This window comes from Sebastes fasciatus, chromosome 1 (assembly GCF_043250625.1).
Source record: "Sebastes fasciatus isolate fSebFas1 chromosome 1, fSebFas1.pri, whole genome shotgun sequence".
Lineage (NCBI taxonomy): Eukaryota > Metazoa > Chordata > Actinopteri > Perciformes > Sebastidae > Sebastes > Sebastes fasciatus.
Window position 1 is genome coordinate 3818548 of NC_133795.1, and position 21015 is coordinate 3839562.

Genomic DNA, 21015 nt, shown 5'->3' on the forward strand with positions numbered 1-21015 from the left:
CACCGTCCCCCAAAGGCCGAGGTGGAAGATCTCCACTCTGCCAGAGCAGCTGCTGTTAGAGTTGACTAGTCTCACTTGAAGACTTAGTGGTGCTGTGGTTGGAGCAGGTGTGGTTGGAGTAGGAGTGGTTGAAGCAGTTGTGGTTTGAGCAGCTGTGGTTGGAGCAGGTGTGGATGGAGCAGTTTTGGTTGGAGAAGGTGAAAAAATAAAGACACTTTATCCCAATGTGATGAATCAGATAATGCACGTAATCAGGGATAATGTGTGTTTAGTCAATGTTTGAACTTTTCATCAAATATATGATGAAATAAAACGAAGTAATTGTGGCAAACCCACTGAGAATTCCTTACTCTATGCAGCTTATAACATCTTTTAGCATGATTGTTTTGGTTATTAAGGCAGTTGAGTCCCACTGCTCTTGCTCCACCCCTATGTAAAACAAGCTCTCTGATTAGCCAGTGTTTGCTAGCTGCAAAAAATGTCAGAGAGCTGAAGTTCACTAATGTTACTAGCTGGGGAAGAAACAAGAACATCTAGAAAGGAACACATTTTTTTTTGCCGTGCTCGGAATTGGACCTTACATAGTTGCCGTAACAACGTAGGAAAAGAACATTCCTCCCAAAGACACGCACCACGACGCAATTACAAATGTCCGTATCTGTATCCAGCAAATACTGCTCATAAGTCCTCATAATTGTTATAGTATCATGTAATTGCTAAAAACCTTATACAGTGCTGTCACTTTAATTAAAGTTCACAAAGTCATCCTATATCATGTTATTGATGGTTATAGGACATTATTCCAGTTCAGAAACTTAGAATTTATAATCTGTTATTATATGTTAGAGCAGTTCTCTATGTGTCTTTATGACTAGCTAAAGTTACATTAGTTATAATGCTGTGTAAGCCAGGACTCAGATTCTCCCTTCAAACACCTTTGTGACTTTGGCATGGAGGTATAACACATTATGAATGCTGAACTTAATACATGATGTCCATCACTTATAATACTTCACAATGCTTGTTAAAGGTCATCATGCATGATTATAAACATGTATAAAGAGTTTTATAAAGCCTTATGAATGCATTATAATGTCTTGTGAATTTGCTTAAAGTGCATAACAGGCATGACCTTCATATGTCTATCAATGTATTATATCTCTGCATTAAGAAATACTGATTTTTAATAATTGGCTGTGTAACCCAGTTAAAACTTACTGCAGCACTAACTAGCTCACTCACTTGTATTCCCAAGTCGATGGACACCACAGTGCTACGGCTGGGGCTCCCATAATAGATAATCAAACTTTACAACCACAAACTAGAGACATAGGACATTCAGAGGATGTATAGCTTTCCCAGGTAGATTGACAATAAGGGGGTTTCTGAGTGCTCACCATCCAATCGCCGACAAATTTAATTCCTCCAGAAATCTCAAAATGTCAAAAGATTTTGATTTCAAATCACGGTATGGATTTTGCTATGGTGTTCCTCAAGGTCTTGGTGTCTTAAAGTTGTGTTTTGGAGGGATTATTGATCATATGTATCAATTCTAGATTCGTAAAAAATGGTTACATTTATCACCAAATGTGTGTAACAAATGGTATCAACCCAGAAATTGCTGCAACAACTTATGAGACATAATTGAGCATGGGAATGGCCATCATAAACTTCAATCATAATGTTCTAAACACATACACTTTTACAATGTATTTATTTAGAATTTAATCTACTAGCTAAAACACGGAGGGAAAGTTAAGATAATAACTGACGCTGAGTACCAGGGTTAAGAGAACTCAGGGTCCTACCCACACTTATTTTATAGAGGGTAGGAATACTACAGCTGTCTAAAATTAAAGATCAGGCTATTGTTCACTGCTATTTGTTCCATGCATGTTCAATTTTAATGCACCAATGACTAATTTCTTTGGCCACTTGGGGGCAGTGGAACAAGCTGTAAACAACATGGACATGCAGTTTAGTCACCACTCAATTTTTCTGTCTGCCATTTGTTGCTGGGCAAGCAGTATATAGTGGTTCTATCAGAGCTTTGTCACTGAAACAACTGCCCCCCGAGACTGGAAAAAAGGTTGATGAGGGTGGCGAGAGTGAAGGTAAATAATAAAGTTGCTGGCTGTAATACCAAAACAATAAGCAGAAAGACGCTGAAATGTTCTATAGAGCTGGAGGGGACTGCAGAGTGAGGAGGTAATCCTCTGTGGTTTTGAAACTCCCTGCAACTCCCTTCACATTACAAGAAATTATTTGATCTATTGTTAATATAAACTATTGATTAGATAAGTGCAGCTTTAATCTAATACGAATTTGAGCTTAATGTGTAACCTGATAATATGTCAGACACTTTACCTGTCCATCCTGTTAAAGTCTGCATTAGTAGGAGCAACAGCATACCCCGAGTCATCCCCATTATGGGCCACATCCAGGAGATAAGACGTACACTTGCTGAATAGAACAAAAGAGACATTTTAACAAACTGTGTGAAAGCAGACTCTAATGGCTTGTTCAATAAGGATGTAAATGCAAATACAAATTCACAAAATTAACAAATCATTCTACCATTAACAAGGGCAGAAATGAGATTACATTATTAGATTAAAAGATGGTTTATTTCCAGTGTTAGTCTTGAAGTGGGTGTTTGGGAATCTAACAGTAGCCATGTTTCCATTCAATTGAATTTTAAGCAAACTTCTGAAATGTTGCAAGAAAGAAATGCAAACTAGGCATGTTTCCATCAACTGGTTTGGAGCAAATTAACTTGGCTACAATGTAGTTTCGCCTGAAGTAGGGATGTCACGGGAACCGATACTTCGGTACCAACTCGATACCAAAATTCTATAAATGTGACGGTACTCGTTTTCTTCGGTACCGAACGATGCCTGCAATGGTCATTTGGTACCGGAGCGGAGGTACTGGAGATCCGTTTCCTTCCAGATCTAATGTGGGCAGTATACGCTTACAAGTGTTCTCATCTGTGATGCAGCCCATTACTCATCATTAATAGAGAAAAATAAGAACAACCCTAAGTTTCTATTCAGCACTGTAGCCAGGCTGACAGAGCCACAGCTCTATTGAGCCATGTATTCCTACAACCCTCAGTAGTAGTGACTTCATGAGTTTCTTTAATGATAAAATCATAACTATTAGAGACAAAATTAATCACCTCCTACCGTCAACTGGTACCAATTTATCCTCAAACTTAGGAACCTTAGAAACAGCTGTACAACCTGATATATATTTAGACTGCTTTTCTCCTATCGATCTCCACAAATTAACCTCACTGATCTCCTCATCTAAATCATCTACCTGTCTCCTAGACCCCATCCCAACTAAACTGCTTAAAGAAGTTTTACCTCTAGTTAGCACCTCTTTACTGGATATGATCAATGTGTCTTTACTAACAGGCTATGTACCACAGTCCTTTAAAGTAGCTGTAATTAAACCTCTTCTTAAAAAGCCCACTCTTGATCCAGAGGTCCTAGCCAACTATAGACCTATATCTAACCTTCCCTTTACCTCCAAAATACTCGAGAAAGTAGTTGCCAGTCAGCTGTGTGACTTTCTACAGAACAATCATTTATTCGAAGATTATCAGTCAGGATTTAGAGTGCACCATAGCACAGAGACAGCACTAGTGAAAATTACAAATGACCTTCTAATGGCATCGGACAAAGGACTTGTCTCTGTACTTGTCTTGCTATATCTCAGTGCTGCTTTCGACCCCATTGACCATGACATCCTATTACAAAGACTGGAACATTTAATTGGCATTAAAGGAACTGCACTAAGTTGGTTTAAGTCCTATTTATCAGATCGATCTCAGTTTGTACATGTCAACGATGAGTCCTCCATGCACGCCAAAGTTAGTCACGGAGTTCCACAGGGTTCTGTACTTGGACCAATTCTATTTACCTTATATATGCTTCCCTTAGGCAATGTTATTAGAAAACACTCCATAAACTTTCATTGTTATGCAGATGATACCCAATTATATCTATCAATCAAGCCAGACGAAACAAACCAGTTAACTAAACTTCAAGCATGCCTTAAGGACATAAAAACCTGGATGACCTGCAATTTCCTGATGTTAAACTCAGACAAAACTGAAGTTATTGTACTAGGCCCTGAGCACCTCCGAAACAAATTATCTAATGATATAGTTACTTTAGATGGCATTGCCCTGGCCTCCAGCACCACCGTAAGGAACCTGGGAGTTGTCTTCGACCAGGATATGTCCTTTAACTCTCACATAAAACAAACCTCACGGACTGCCTTCTTTCATCTACGTAACATTGCGAAGATCAGGCACATCCTGTGTCAAAATGATGCAGAAAAATTAGTCCATGCATTTGTTACCTCTAGACTCGATTACTGCAATTCCTTATTATCAGGCTGCTCCAATAAGTCTCTTAAGACTCTCCAGTTGATCCAGAATTCTGCAGCACGTGTACTGACTAGAACTAGAAAAAGAGATCATATTACGCCTGTATTAGCTTCTCTGCACTGGCTGCCTGTAAAATCCAGAATAGATTTTAAAATCGTCCTCCTCACCTACAAAGCGCTAAACGGTCAGGCCCCATCATATCTTAAAGAGCTCATAGTACCCTACTACCCCACTAGAGCACTGCGCTCACAGAATGCAGGGTTACTTGAGGTTCCTAGAGTCTCCAAAAGTAGAATGGGAGCAAGAGCCTTCAGCTATCAAGCTCCTCTTCTCTGGAACCAGCTCCCAGTTTCAGTCCGGGAGGCAGACACCGTCTCTACATTTAAGAGTAGGCTAAAGACTTTCCTCTTTGATAACGCTTATACTTAAGCTGCTATAGGCATAGACTGCCGGGGGACTTCCTATGACACACTGTCATAAGGAACTTCCTATGACACACTGAGCTCCCCTCTCCTTATGTATATACTCATGTCCCATGTCCATGTTGTTACTAACTTCATTCCTTCCCGGGAGTCCTTGTGCCTCCTTGTCTCGCAGCTAACCGTGGAGCGGGGTCACACCTGGAGCGAGGTTATACCTGGAGCTTGGGTACACTTGGAGCAGGGTTTCACCTGGATCTTGGTGGTCTCCGGTATTGTGGCTGCATCTGCTGCCGCGTCGGTGCCTGCTTGACACCAACTGCTATCATCCCTAATTAACTACGTCTGTACGAGGGACTACCAATGCTAACGAGGGATTTCCAACACCTAGTGACAATGTGGCAGCCTGGAGAATAACACTTCTCAATCACTGCCAAAGACATCAAGAGCTCCCAGCAAGCATGCTGATGCTGCAGGAACCAACGCACGGGCATCGATCGCAGGGACGTCCCACACCAATACACATGGACGTACTGAGGAGAGATGCTGGACAGTGCTGGCTTTCCGATAGTTGTATTATCACTCTTTCCATCCACCACTATTCGTTTTGTGTTATCAGTCCTACTTGTATTAGCTATTACAGCTGCTAGACTGCTATTGTGGCTGCTTCTCTATCTCTCTATCTATCTCTCTCTCTCTCTCTCTCTCTCTCTCTCTCTCTCACTCTCTCTCTATCTATCTATCCCCCCAGCCGGTCTCGGCAGATGGCCGCCCGCCCTGCGCCCGGTTCTGCTCCAGATTTCTTCCCAGTAATCGGGGAGTTTTTCCTGGCCACAGTGCGCTTGGTGGATCCTGTTGGGTCTCTAAACTATGGTGTACGGTCATAGACCTGCTCTATATATAAAGCGTCTTGAGATAACTTCTGTTGTGATTTGACGCTATACAAAAATAAATTGATTTGATTTGATTTGATCTGCCATGAAATGAAGGAAGAAGCTGAACGCCGTAACAGCATGGAAAAAAACAACAACACGAGTGGTGATGGCAGCTGCTGCAGCGCTACCTCCGCCTCAACTCCTTGAGAAAACAATTAGCAAGAGTCGGGTATGGAAGTACTTTGTGTCCGAAGCGGATTTACAAGGAGTGATAATAGATTCGCAAATACCAGTATGAGGTGCAGTAACGGTGCCGTCGTACTTTTCTTTCCAAAGGAGGAAATACTTCCAATATAGCAAAGCACCTCAAAAACAGACATCCAGTCAATATTGTTTATTTTAAATACTTGAAGGCTACATGCCACTTTTCTGTTTTGCAATGTTAATAGACGTTTCTTCTTATTTATTACTTAAAGGCTACATGCCTGTTTTTTGTTATGTTCAAATGTTTTAATAAAGGAGTGCATGTTGAATTACATGGGATTTATATTTTTTTTACCGTGGTATCGAATTGGTATCAAGAATTGTGTAAATTCACTGGTATTGGTATCGACTACTAGATTTCTGGTACCGTGACATCCCTAGTCTGAAGTTGACAGACGTAGGCTTTGCATGGCTGTAAGCCGCTAGTAGACAGAGTAGAAAAGGTATAGGTTGTGAACTGGAAACAAAACAGATTGCCTTGGCCATCTAACCCATGTAAGATAGAAAAATGACGAGAGGTCTTCATGAATTTGTTTCAATTGGGCAAGTCTTAATTGTTCTTTCATTTCCACTAGTATTGGCCATGTTTCATGCTGTCCGTAAACAAAGACAAGCATTCGTGCGTTATGGGAATACCCGGAAAGACGCTATGGAACTTTTATAGAATTTTGCCATTTCCATACAGCTTTTCTAATGCCATGCTTCAAAATGTACATAAAAATATTGAATGGAAACTCAGCTAGTGAGTGAAAGAGCTTTTTCGAGAATTCAACTGTGAGAATGGGACCGTGTAGAAGCCAGTTTTGGCGTCCAGAGACATATAATATAACTATGACATTATTAGTCACTTGTAACCCTCAAAATGTAACTTGGATTGTAAAGATAAACACAATGCCAGGGTACAAATTTGCAAGGGAACTGATTTTACCCATTTGTGTCAATTAGTGTTAACCAATTATATCACATGAATAGCCCAATCATAAAATGTAGAGTACCGTCTATATTCTGTTAATCACCTCCACCACTGCCCCCATCATTATTGTCATCATCATTCACTTACCTTTCCAGGTGTGAGGCAGGCAGTTGTCCTTGGAGGCTGACTGGCAGTGCTGCGTCAGTTGTCAGAAGAGAGTCTCTGTGAGCCGTAGACCTGTGCTGCGTCCCTTGGTGTACTGGACCATTTATAGGAGCCAGAAGATAATTAGGTGGCACAATGATGCTCGGTATGTTTTCTGAAGTGGTAGCCAAGTTTAAGAATGTTGCATATCTAGACAAGCAACCAAGTTAACCACTTGAACTTGCCTGACAAGTTATGATTTGGAACATTAGAAGTGTACAGTATTTTACAATATTTCCTTGTAAATACAAACTCTCACGAGATTGTTAAGGTTAGGCATTGACCCCGAATAGTTAAGCTTAGGGTTGTCGGGCAGGCAGTCTCGTGAGAGTTTTTGCAAGTTTTTGCAGATCTCAGATCAGATTTTGCGGTTTGGGGACTTTCTGGGGATTTCTAGACTCAACCATCCAGCAGACCTCGGATTTTCCCTCTTTTCCCCATTACATGACTGTTTCCTCCCCCTCCCCTTTATACTCACCTGTTCCCACTTCCCTGCCCACCTGCTCACCTGTCTCCACTTTACTCATCAGTCCTCCAGATATTTAACCAGCTCATTTTCGTTCACCACTTGTCAGTTTGTCTTAGTCAATCTCAGAACCGATTGGGTATTAGTCTGATGACGATTTAGCCTTTGGGGACAAGCGGATAATGGATATCCGGGCCAAGACTTCCTCTCCTGGCACCAATGGCAGACATGCCAATTCTGGTGTTCTCTGGCGAATGCCAATCAAGCTGCACGGTGCTGGGCTGTGAGCACAGGTCCCGCTAGAGGACGTTGGGCCCTCATGCCACCCTCATGGAGTCTGTTTCTGTAAGTTTGGTCAGAAACATGCACACCAGTAGCCTGCTGGAGGTCATTTTGTAGGGCTTTGGCAGTGCTCCTCCTTGTTCCTCCTCGCACAAAGGAGCAGATACCGGTCCTGTTGCTGGGTTGATGCCCTTCTACGGCCCTGTCCAGCCCTCCTTGTGTAACGCATGGTCTCCTGGTATCTCCTCCATGCTCTTGAGACTGTGCTGGGAGACACAGCGAACCTTCTTGCGACCGCATGTATGGATGTGCCATCCTGGAGGAGCTGGACTACCTGTGCAACCTGATCGGGCTGCAGGTATCACCTCATGCTACAAGTAGTGACGAGGACACTAGCAGAACACAAAACTATGGAAGAATCAGTCAGGAAGGATAAGGAGAGAGCAATTGTCTGTGGCCACCACATGCAGAACCATTCCCTATTGGGAATTGTCTTGTTGCCTCTCCATTGCACCTGTTGCCACTTTCATTTGCACCAAAGCAGGTGAAAGTGATTCACAATCACTTGTGCTTCCTAAATGGACAGATTGATATCCCTGAAGTTTAACTGACTTGGTGCTACACTGTGATTATTAAGTGTTTCCTTAATTTTTTTGAGCATTGTAGATGACCTTTTTGTATGTTTTACATGTGAAACTTTATTTTGCAGTAACTTACAGCTAAGTTTAGTGGAGTAACATTCTCACAAAATAGAAACACTCGAGTACAGTGCAAGCATATGCAGGTATTTCTCATTTTAAAAGTTTAACTGCTGGACACAAGATGTCTCCTACTGAAAAGTCCATTCTCAGTATATGTGGACTGGAGGTTTCAAGGTTCAGCATCACCAGCCCAGGTTCCTTCCTGGCCTAGGACGTCTACACCCATGTGCTCCATGGAGGAGAGGAGAACAGTCAGGAGCAAGCAGGATGCCCCAATATGGCTGCTTTTCAATCATTGTCTGCTATCTCACTTCTGCCACGGTAAACTGTTTTTTATCAGCGTGTGGAAGTTTCCAGCTCAAGAGAATGCTGTTATTAGCTTCTCAGAGCAGGGGATCAGTACGGCAACATACGCACACACAACAACACTGATAGTGTAACCATATTTATATAAGACTGACCACAGATGACCCATAGGAACACTAGAGATAAACAGAGACTGATATTGATACACCTGTTGCCCCAGTGCATGCTGGGAGGCTTTCCACTACACCTATCCTCCTGTAATTTAATTTAGTTTACCTGTCAACTATGATGGATGAGAAGCTACAGTAGTAGTTTATTGTTTGTGGTGGGTGTAGCTGCAGATGTTTTTGCGTCTGGAACTGCCAGCACTTAGCACACTAAACCTAAAGCTTAATGAGGTTGCAGTGTTGGAAGAGATGCATTCTTAGATTACGACATTACACTTAGACATTAATACAATGATAACCTTTGATGTGAGATGACCTTCCCTGAGGACTTTCTGCATGCCACAACTTAAAGCTGAAGTAGGCGAGATTGGAGCAAATATGATTAAAAAAGTAATTTTTATAAAACGGTCGCTATGTCCTGACAGTAGTGCATGAAACAGGTATGCTGAAAAAAAAAAATCGTGTGCCTCTGTGTCCTCCGGTGCGCCTAACAGCATCTGCAAGATTTCACAGACCGGAGGAAAGCAAGCAGTCAGAGCTGATCTGGGATCTGCTGTCTATCTGCTGTCTATTACTCTTTTCACACCAATGACCCTGGTCCAACCCTCCTTTTGTCTATTCAAACCAAGCCAGTTAACTCTGGTTGAACCCTGGTCAGGACAATTCAGATACGCCCTGGGTCACAGCCAGGAGCAATGCATACCAGTTAGCTCAGGTGTTAGAAATGCACGGGGGGGGGGAGGGGCGTTACACCTCTGGAGGATTACAAAGAGAGGAGATGATAGTTGCATCATCAATTTGTCCAAAAACATAAAATGTCACAGAATGATACTTGTTTTTGGGGTGCAGAAGTCTAGTTATCTCTCAGAACACGTGAATTACAATATGCTGGTTACTATGGAATTTTTGCCCAATGATGCCAAAAATATATTGCCTACTGCCACTTTAAGACAGTCGTTATGGCTTTGCTCTGGTGTACGTCACAAGCCTTTTTGTTCAGCATCATCTGCCAAGAATGTTGGAAATGTATCATGGGGCTAAGCAATTAATTAAATTGTGTTGATGTATGAAGGTGTACGCCTTTTCCCACGAGAGGAGAGAGTCAACAGGAAGATATCAAATTATAATGCATGGAAGTTAATCAGTGCTACCCATTGAATAATTTTCTTGCATTATAATTTGATATCTTCCTGTTCACTATCTCCGTTTCATGGGAAAAGGCGTAACGTTTATACATCAAGACAACACAGATCCACCAAAAAGTTTAAACATGAAATCAAAAAAGATGAGTTAGAGGGGCTTTCATCCAGCTGTCACAGCAGTTGTTGACGAGCAAGTCTTCCTTTTGCATCCACCCTGACCCATATGCTGTACCAGTGCAGCCAGGAGAGCCATTGTTGGTGAAGAAAGGCTGGACATTTTTGTAGGGCAATATGAGAAATGGTGGGATGGAATTCCCCAAGGTATTTACAGCACACTCAAGTGTAGCCCACGATGATCGAAAGACGAAGAATATTGAAACATGAAAAGGATAATTAAGTTATTCCCTAATTCTTGAAACTTCTGTCAGAAACTGTTATCTCACCTCAGGGCACTAAGTGCTGAGGCTCTTAATTTACAACTGCCTGGTTAAGCTCACAGAAGAGCAACAACAAGATGTATTATCCATTATGACCATTTGAGCTTGTTCAGTGAATTAGGACTCTGTTACGGGTTGACGGCCCTGACATCTGTTTTTCTTCCCAAAGACTCAGAGAAGCGGGGACATACATTCATTAATATGCTATGTTTAACTAATCATCGAAAAAGAACTGAAGTAGGTTGTACAGGTTTGAGCTCTCAAGCAGAACTGGAGAAACAACATAGAAAGGAGGTTTTACGACCTTAGCACATAGTACAAATCAAAAATCTGCGTCAGGTATTTTCTCAGAAGGATTTCCTGTTCTGTGGAGAAAACACTGGAGCGTACAGATTTAAGGCAATCAACTTTTATAAGAAGACTGACGTTTCGACGCCATTTGTGTCTTCATCAGAGTCAAAGAGATCGGAGACTCACATTCTCTTAAATAAGTAACAGCACTATCAAGAGGTTGGTTTATAAAGTTAAGTTTCTATGTAAACCTAATATGATCTTAGTTACTCGAGATGTCCAAAGCTTATACACCTGCATCCCTCATGAGATGGGCTTACAGGCTTTGTCACATTATTTGAGTACTCATTCTGAAGGTATTCTGCCCCCTAATTCATTTTTATTGACACTCACCGAATTATTGTTATCTAAGAACTTTTTTCAATATGCTGGTTCCTTTTTTCTTAAGAGCCATTGCATAAATATGGACAGTTCCTTCTTGCCATACTATGCTTGTTTAGTAATGGGCTTTTTGGGAAGAGAAATGTATGCATGTATCCATCTTTCCAGCCATGGTTACTGTGAGTCCATGGCTGGAGTTAACGACTCAAGGACCCTGGGAGACGTAGATCACTGTCTCTGCCACCATCTTGAATGGTGGGTCCCAACATCCCCCTTTTTGCTCCGAAGAATCGTTCCGACCACAGTCCTTAAGAGCAAACTAGAAGGTTGAACAGTTCGCAGTTCCTTGGAAACAACCCGGGGTTGTACCCTTCAGTCCTTGATGACAACCTGAAAGTTCTACAGTTCAATCCCTGGTGAAAACTTGAAAGTTGTTCAGTCCATTATCTTTCATGTCATGTTCTGCTCTCCCCTGCCATGAGAACCCATTAAGACGCTGACTCAATCATGTTTCTTTCACTTGAGAAACGTAGCTAAACTTCGGTCCTCTACCCAGGATTTTATAGGTGTGCCTCAGACACGCTTTAAGACTTGGGGAGATAGTGCTTTCCAGTCAGCAGCCCCTAAGCTTTGGAATAGTCTCCCAATAAGCTTGAAGTCTTTGCACTCTGTAGACTCTTTTAAAAAGCAGCTAAAAAAACATCTGTTCAGAAAGGCATTTAGGTAGCATGTGATACTTTATGTTTTAACTTGTGTTTTTTGTCTCTTTCCCTTATAGATTTTATCCAGTGTTTTCATCTTTGTTTTATTTATTTGAGTCTATTTTTATTTTATGTGATTTTATTTCTTTGACTGGGAAGCACTTTGAGACTTGTGTCTGGGAAAGGTGCTACTGTATATAAATAGACTTGGCTCGCTTGCTTGCTGATTACATGTGATTAAAATGCATGGGTGTGCCCCAAAACGATAGCCAGCTTTGTTTGTCCTGGAAAAGGTTATTAGGACAGCTTGTACAGCAAGATAATGATAATGACACGTTTGGGTTACTTTTTGAAAGCTGTCCAAAGATGACAATGATTTGATGTATTTTTTTCTGTTGCATTTTAGGTCTACAAGTAATTGTCAACAAGTACAACATCATCTGCTAAACTACCTGCTGCTGTTTGAACATCAGAGATTCAACATCATCAGAGCCGCCACAGGTACCACCTGCACTCATACTTGCCAACAGCAAAGCTGTGGTGCTGTGGCGCAAGCCATTTTAAATAACAGGTTTCAGAGTACAGTGGTGCCGTTGTTGCATTGTATCTGAAAGGGCCTTCAGTGAGTGAAAGAAAGAAAGGGAAATGGAGAGAACTAATAAGAGATCAAAATATTCAAGCAGGGGCAAATAATGAATGAATGAAAAATTATATGATCACATGAATATTAGCCTGGTTTATACCAGAAATTCACACAACTTCACGCCAGAGGGGCAAAATATTCAGTTTTCTTTCCTGAGAATTAAAAGCAGGCCTATTTAACAAAATATTATGTTGCAGTGTACTTATTATTTTGTTATTTTCATTCTTTAAAAGTCACTGGAATGCAGGCAACAAAGTCTCTGACCCCCAGACCCCTATTTTTTGAGGTCTCCATACCTGTATATCGAGCATACTTGTGTAGTATTGAAAATTGTATTTAAGACCGTAACTATTAAAGGGACTGTTTGTAACTTTTTAAGCATATAAATGTACCGGGTCGGGACACATGCGCCGCTGTCACTGCTCCTCTGTCTGCTTGCCTTCACTCAGACAGTGCGCGCGTTCTCGCATACTCGCTCTACCTCTAGACGTGAACGCGTGCTCACTCCACACTGCCGAAGAGTTAGTTTAGCTCTGGGAATATCTAGTGAATGTACAGTGGACTTTGTGCAGAAATAACTGCTGCAGCTCCTCCAGACCAACAGAGGTTTCCGTGTTTTGTGAAGTGACGGGGCTCCGCAGTGAGAAATGTTGTCGTCTCGTGCCGGTGTCTCCCCTCTTCACTCCAGCTGCGGGCGGAGACGACAACGTTACTCGCTGCGGAGCTCCGCTGCCTCCGCTGAGGCAGGAAAAGCCAACACTAGGATCAGCACTGATTGATGGAGAGACCTTCGTCTGGTCAGCTAACATTACTGCCAAGCAGGTGAAATATAGAGTGATATTGTGGTTTTAGCTGACGTGTGTCGCCTCACTGTTTTGAGCGATGCTCGTTCATGTCTATTTAGAGTGAGCAAGCGAGAGCCCGACACTGACTTTCGTTGACTTAACGGCCACAGGTGTCGCTGTTAACAAGCATTTCTGAAAGTTACAAATAGTCCCTTTAACTTCCAATGTATTTCACCTCATACACAGGTACGTGTCCAGAATAAACAGGACGAGAGGCTGACAGCTCAAAAAGATAAACAATTTATTTGTGTAGCTGAGTCAATATGTTGTTTTTATTATTTTTAATTTTTTAGTGAACATTCTCAAAACCGGTGTGTTATACTTTCTTTTGTCATCAATATCAGCCAAATTATCTGTATTGTAACTTTACTTGTGTTAACTTTGTATTGAATGAATGAAACAGTGGTGTTTTCATGGTTCCGGGTTACCTGTTGTAGCAGGGGGCTTTAATTGTTGACGCACAAAACACACATAGGCAAAGCATGGACAGCTTGTGCACTGGTAAGATGTGTTGTGAGGCTCTTCCTCCTCTGCTTCAGCTAGCATGTTTAAAAGTTGTGTATTCTGGCTTAAACTGTATGCAAATGCAATGATGCATCGTTGTCAATATGTTTCTGAGGTTGTCATTTGGTTTTGAACGGTCAAAATACGACTTTTACTTCTGTTAACTCCATCGGAGTTTTTCGCTCATTTGCATATTGTCTGACTGCTGCAGGGGACTGAGAAAGAGCCTGCCACTGAGTGTGTGTGTTGACTGTGCCCTGTGCTGCTCCTTATAGGTGCGTTATGATGTTTAATTGTTGTTTGTATATTTTTCCTGTGTAGTTAGGATGGACTGCATTAGTTGAGTAGCCTAATATGAAGATAATCTAATTATTTACAGTGCACTTTTATTTTATTTTATGAAGAAATGCTTCTATTTACATGCAAACTGGAGGGTAAGAAACCTAGTAAAAGTATTACATTTAATTTCAGGTGCTATACATTTTATTTATTGACTTTTGTTGTATTTACTGATTTAAATACACTTGTAGCTTCTGTATTTTTTATTATATTTATAACTCTATTTTGTTATATGTGTAACGCACAAAACACACATAGGCAAAGCATGGACACTGGAAAATAAATGTGCAGATCCTGATTCCTGGTCTGAGTGGTGTCTTTCAATCTACGAGCAATCATTCCACAGCTGCTACATTTGCACAATTTCATCCATCCATCTTCAACCGCTTATCCGGGATCGGGTTGCGGGGGCAACAGCTCCAGCAGGGGACCCCAAACTTCCCTTTCCCGGGCTACATTAACCAGCTCTGACTGGGGGATCCCGAGGCGTTCCCAGGCCAGTGTGGAGATATAATCTCTCCACCTAGTCCTGGGTCTTCCCCGTGGTCTCCTCCCAGCTGGTCGTGCCTGGAACACCTCCCAAGGGAGGCGCCCAGGGGGCATCCTTACTAGATGCCCGAACCACCTCAACTGGCTCCTTTCGACGCAAAGGAGCAGCAGCTCTACTCCGAGTCCCTCACGGATGACTGAGCTTCTTACCCTATCTCTAAGGGAGACGCCAGCCACCCTCCTGAGGAAACCCATTTTGGCCGCTTGTACCCGCGATCTCATTCTCTCGGTCATGACCCAGCCCTCATGACCATAGGTGAGAGTAGGAACGAAGATTGACCGGTAGATCGAGAGCTTTGCCTTCTGGCTCAGCTCTCTTTTCGTCACAACGGTGCGGTAAAGAGAATGCAATACCGCCCCCGCTGCTCCGATTCTCCGACCAATCTCACGCTCCATAGTCCCCTCACTTGCGAACAAGAACCCGAGGTACTTGAACTCCTTCACTTGGGGTAAAGACTCATTCCCTACCCGGAGTAGGCAATCCATCGGTTTCCTGCTGAAAACCATGGCCTCAGATTTAGAGGTACTGATCCTCATCCCGACCGCGTCACACTCGGCTGCGAACCGATCCAGTGAGTGCTGGAGGTCGCAGACCGATGATGCCAACAGGACCACATCATCTGCAAAAAGCAGCGATGAGATCCTCAGCACACCGAACTACAAACCCAATCGATCATCGACCTTCGGCCTAGGGTGCTCTGGTACCACGTACACTTATGAGCATCCTTATGTTCGAACATGGTGTTCGTGACTAGCACAGAAGTCCAATAACAAACGACCACTCGGGTTTAGATCAGGGAGGCCGTTCCTCCCAATCATGCCACTCCAGGTGTCTCCATCGTTGCCCACGTGCGCGTTGAAGTCTCCCAGCAGAACTATGGAGTCCCCTACTGGAGCCCCATACAGGACTCCATTCAGGGTCTCCAAGAAGGCCGAATACTCCGAACTGCTATTTGGTGCATACGCACAAACAACAGTCAGAGTTTCCCCCCCCATAACCCCTCTCGTCCACCGGGGTAAACTCCAACGTAGCGGCACTCGGCCAGGGATTTGTGAGTATCCCCACACCCGCCCGGTGCCTCACACCATGGGCAACTCCAGAGAAGAATAGAGTCCAACCCCTATCCAGGAGTACGGTTCCAGAACCAAGGCTGTGCATAGAGGTAAGCCCTACCAGATCCAACTGATAGCGCTGCCACCCGTGTGACAGCGCACCCGACCCCAGCGGTTCTTCCCGCAGGTGGTGAGCCCACAGGATGGAAAGGAGGGGGGTGCCACGTTGCTTCTTCGGGGTATCCCCGGCCCGGCTCCGTGGCAAGCCCGGCCACTAGGTGCTCGCTGACGGGCCCTCCGTCTGGGCCTGGCTCCAGACGTGGGCCCCGGGCCTCCTCAGGGCCGGGTAACTCCTCCTCTGCCTCGTTTCGTCATTGGGGTTTTATGAACCATTCTTAGTCCGGCCCCTCACCTGAGACCAATTTGCCATGGGAGACCCTACCAGGAGCACGAGGCTCCAGACAACACAGCCCTCAGGGTCATAGGGACACACAAACCTCTCCACCACGTTAAGGTGATGGTTCCCGGAGAGGATTTGCACAATTTGCATGTTAAAAACATTTTAAAAAAGGGAACGGCAATTTAGCGGGCCAAGAGCTACACAGTGCACTGCACAATCATTTGATATAAATAGCGAAAATACACAGGAAGCCGTTAAAGGCTACAATATAATTTAGGACCCAACTCACACAGTGAAACACAAGTAAGATCCCATAAGGCAAAATGTCACTGCACACGTTTAAGAACCACAAATCGTATCTTGCACCCAGGAAGTGATGGGTGGATTGACACTGCAACCAACATTATACTATGAGTAAACAAGAAGGGGTCTCTAAATTTATGTGGAGCATTATAACTTCCAATTGATTCTGCTATAACTCGAAAATTGCACATACCCCCATCAAAATAATTGCACATACACTCATCAACACTATTGCACTATAGCCAATAATAATAAAAATAATAATACCAAAAAAAACCAAAGAAAAACAAAAGGCCCGTCTCTCCTAAACAATTAATGTAGGAAAAAATAGTGACAGTAAATATCGCACTTGAAGACAGTTCTATAAAAATAAACATGAAATAAGACTACAATACATTAATTCATACAAATTTAAAAAAAAATGGAGTTATAAAATTATCCAACCAATAAGCCGTACCTTGAATTCATTTAGGTTACACCCAGATCAGCGGCATGCTTACTGTTGCGACGACTAATACTAAAAGGGAAAAGAACATTTAAACATCACATAATTACATTCTATGGCCGTTTAATAAATATAAAAGTGCACGATTTACAATCATAATCCCCATTCACAAGCACATCTACAAGCAGATGACTGGAAGCATGACTACAGCCTGCCCATGCAGCAACCAGTCTTCCCTCTACCTCTGTATTCTGGGCTGTATGGGGATAAATGCATTTCTGTTATAGCAATGTTTTTTTATGTGCTCTCACAATATATGATGTAGGTACTGTTTTGTTTAGTTAGTACATGACCTACAACAAACAAATGTTTGGCGAGAGAGAGAGAGAGAGAGAGAGAGAGAGAGCACTCCTTCTTCTACTTCTTTGATTTAATGGCGTATCGCGAACCAATGTGTATAAGTGCATACTGCCGCCTACTGTACAGGAGTGTGTAACATCAGGGCTTTAGATACTTCAGGTTACATGATATTTAAGGCAAGATTAAAAAAACGACAACAAAAAAAACGACAACTATATTTTACGATCTAATCCTGTACCTTTTAAGAAAAATAAAGAGAGCCTTGCAACATTCCCTCATTTTCTCACTCATCCCTAAAATCCCTTCTAAGTTCCATCCCCGTTCTAGCTCATATCACGCAAGATGTTCCTCTCTGATTTACAACACCTCATAATAACATGCTCAACATTTTCAGGAAGATTACAAACATCACATTTATCTGATACTCACTTTGCCATTAAATAGAGAGTTGCTTTTAATCCATTATGTCCGAATCTTAATCTTGAAAAAAGCACTTCCTCTCTCCTGCACTTCCCTTTGAAATCCTTCACCTTAATTGATTTCTGTATACTGTAATAGTGTCTCCCTTTAGTATCTGTGTCCCACTTCTTCTGCCACAACTCCCTCACTGCCTTTCTTATTAATGATTTGGCCTCACCTTTTCCAAAAGAGACTTTCATTATTTCATCATCATTTAATTTCAATGCTCTCTTTGCAATCTCGTCTGCCCTCTCATGACCTTCCACACCAGTATGAGCAGGAACCCAACAAAATTGTACATTAATTCCAACTCTTTGTATTCTCAGCATTATCGTAAATATTTCCATCAATAATCATCAAAATCATCATCTCTTTTTGCATCTTTTGAATTCAAAATATTAAGAGCTGCAGTAGAGTCTGACCAAATGACAACTTTCTCAGGCCTTACCTCTTCTATCCATTGCAATCCTAAAACTAAAGGGACTATTTCTGCCGTAAATACAGATAATCTATCATTAATTATTTTGCATATGACTACATCAAACTCAGGTATGTATACTCCTGTTCCTACATGTCCACTCCCTGGATCTTTAGATCCATCTGTAAATATTGTCAAATAATTATAATAATTCCTCTTCAACATAGTCTTGAACCAAATATCCAATATTATCTACATTCCTTTCACTCCATTCTCTCTTCTGCTCCACAAGTTGCAAGTCCACATTTGTCACTGGAAATATCCATGGAGGAACATTACCCCAAACAGTATTTGGCCCATAATCTAACATATTTAAACCATATTCTTCTGCTATTGTATTAATATTTGAAACAAATCCTTTACCTTTTTATTGTTGTGAGTATTCCCAACAATCACACAGCACCTTTGTTGCAGGTTGTTCCTCTCCAGATCCCTTTAACTTAAAGGGACTATTTGTAACTTTCATAAATGCTTGTTAACAGCGACACCTTTGGCTGTGAATTCAACGAAAGTCAGCGTCGGGCTCGCGCTTGCTCGCTCTAAATAGACATGAACGAGCATCGCTCAACACAGTAAGGCGACACACGTCAGCTAAAACCACAATATCACTCTATATTTCAGCTGCTTGGCAGTAATGTTAGCTGACCAGACGAAGGTCTCTCCATGAACATGATTTAGATCTGATCCTAGTGTTGGCTTTTCCTGCCTCACCCTCCTGCGCACGCAGGGAGACACCGGCAACCGAAGCCTCTCCTCCGCTGCTTGCCTTCACTGACACAGCACGCACCAACAGAGGTTTTCCGTGTCTTGTGAAGTGACGGGGCTCTGCAGAGAGAAATGTGAACCGTGACACCGGCACCCGGTGTCTCCCTGCGGGCGCAGGAGGGAGGCGATATCGTTTCTCGCTGCGGAGCCCAGTCACTTCACAAGACACGAGAAACCTCTGTTGGTCTGGAGGAGCTGCAGCATTTATTTCTGCACAAACATCCACTGTACATTCACTAGATATTCTCAGAGCTAAACTAACTCTTGCGTTCTAAGGCGCGTTCACGTCTCGAGATGGAGCGCGCTGTGTCTGTGTGAAGGCAAGAGGAGGAGAGGCTCCGGCCACACGCGAGCGCGCATGTGTCCCGACCCGGTACATTTATACACTTAAAAAGTTACAAACAGTCCCTTTAACCCAATATGCAAGTGACAACTTTGAAGATCTTAAATATAATGGTAATTCATCAGCCTCCACCGATAGTGCATTAGTAGGAGTTTTTTTAACTGCACCAATACTGAGTCTTAGAGCTCTGAACTGTATTTTGTCTAGTTTTTCCAAAACACTTTTGGCTGTTGCTCCATACACCATACACCCATAATCAATACATGATTGTATTAAGGCCCTGTAAATATCCAGTAGTGATTGTTTATCTGCTCCTCACTCATAACCAGAAACTGATCTCATGACATTCAGTACAACATTTTGTTGAGAGAGCGCTCTCTACAGGTGTCCCTAAATAATCTTCCCTCACTCCCCAGGGTCCTAAAGGCATCCCAGTTACTCTTGTATACTGAATTATGCACTCTTATGGTTCCCACTGTACACACAGGACTGAAAGTGCCTTTCCCCCTCTAACACACAATCACAATCAAAAGTGGACCCCCTCTCTACTGAAGAAATAGTTTCTAGGAAAAGCCTTGGTACTGTGTTCTGTGAATTTTCCAGAGCAACAGGGATTCTGTTTCTGGATAGACATGTTGCTGTTATATTTATGAAATGTAATTTTTCACAGCTGTGAGCACAATGGTGAAATTTGGACAAACAACATGTTCAATATTAATAAACTTTGAATAAACAAGCAAACAGCGCTCTGTGCAGCAGCAGAGGAGGGGCTTCAGAGTCCAGCATGTCGTCTGCAGCAGGCAGACCATGACGCATTGACTGCAGTTGACTTTTGCTGCTGGATCCAGGATATAACCTGCTAACGCTACATGGATAATGCTACAACCAAACTTTACTTCACTTCCCTGGAGTCAACAAGCACGAGCGGATAGCTTATAGGAACAGTGCCACTCTGCCATTGCAAGTTTTTGCCATACTAACTTTACCACCTGCTATTACCTCCGCTCATCAAATCCATGCTCTACTTTATAACCATTAATACCTCCACTAAGTGTATTTCACTGATGTTGCAACCAGTACCACTTACTTGGGTGTGTTCTTCCCCCGTGAGTGAGACCGTGGCCCAATTCCAAACCACCCCCTACACCCTCTCCCTGCCCACTTCTGCTTTGTTTGCGCGTTCGCATGGAGCGTACGCCATATTAAGTGCTATTCCAAACCTATTCACAGGGAGTGGAAGTGGGTTATAAAACCCTCCAACAGCGAGTCTGCATCGATGCCAACTTAACCAGCTGCCCTTACTAACGACGTGCAACTCCGTTTTGTGTTCGTCATGGAACATGATCCAATGTAAGTTCCGTGCGACTACCGGTACAAACATTTACTATTAAACTGCTCAAATTGATAGACATTTAATTTATTCTACTTTATTGTCATACAGACATCAACAACATAAAGTAAATAGATTTTATTTTATACCCTTGTCCAGTTTAGAAAATGGTAGACATGTTCATTAGATTGTAAAAATTAAAAATGATTATTTTCTTTTAATTATTGGTAATTGTGTTATTCTCCTTC

The 21015-nt window shown here is 42.5% G+C and overlaps 1 long non-coding RNA gene across 1 annotated transcript; it reads right to left on the reverse strand.

The window, feature by feature from the left end:
• Positions 1-49: 49 nt before the first annotated feature.
• LOC141772385 (uncharacterized) lies at positions 50-7493 on the reverse strand. The gene is made up of 3 exons (XR_012594900.1): positions 7021-7493; positions 2368-2463; positions 50-152 (listed from the first exon to the last, which is right to left on the reverse strand). It is a non-coding gene; the product is annotated as an uncharacterized LOC141772385 (long non-coding RNA).
• Between the last annotated feature and the right edge of the window lie 13522 nt (positions 7494-21015).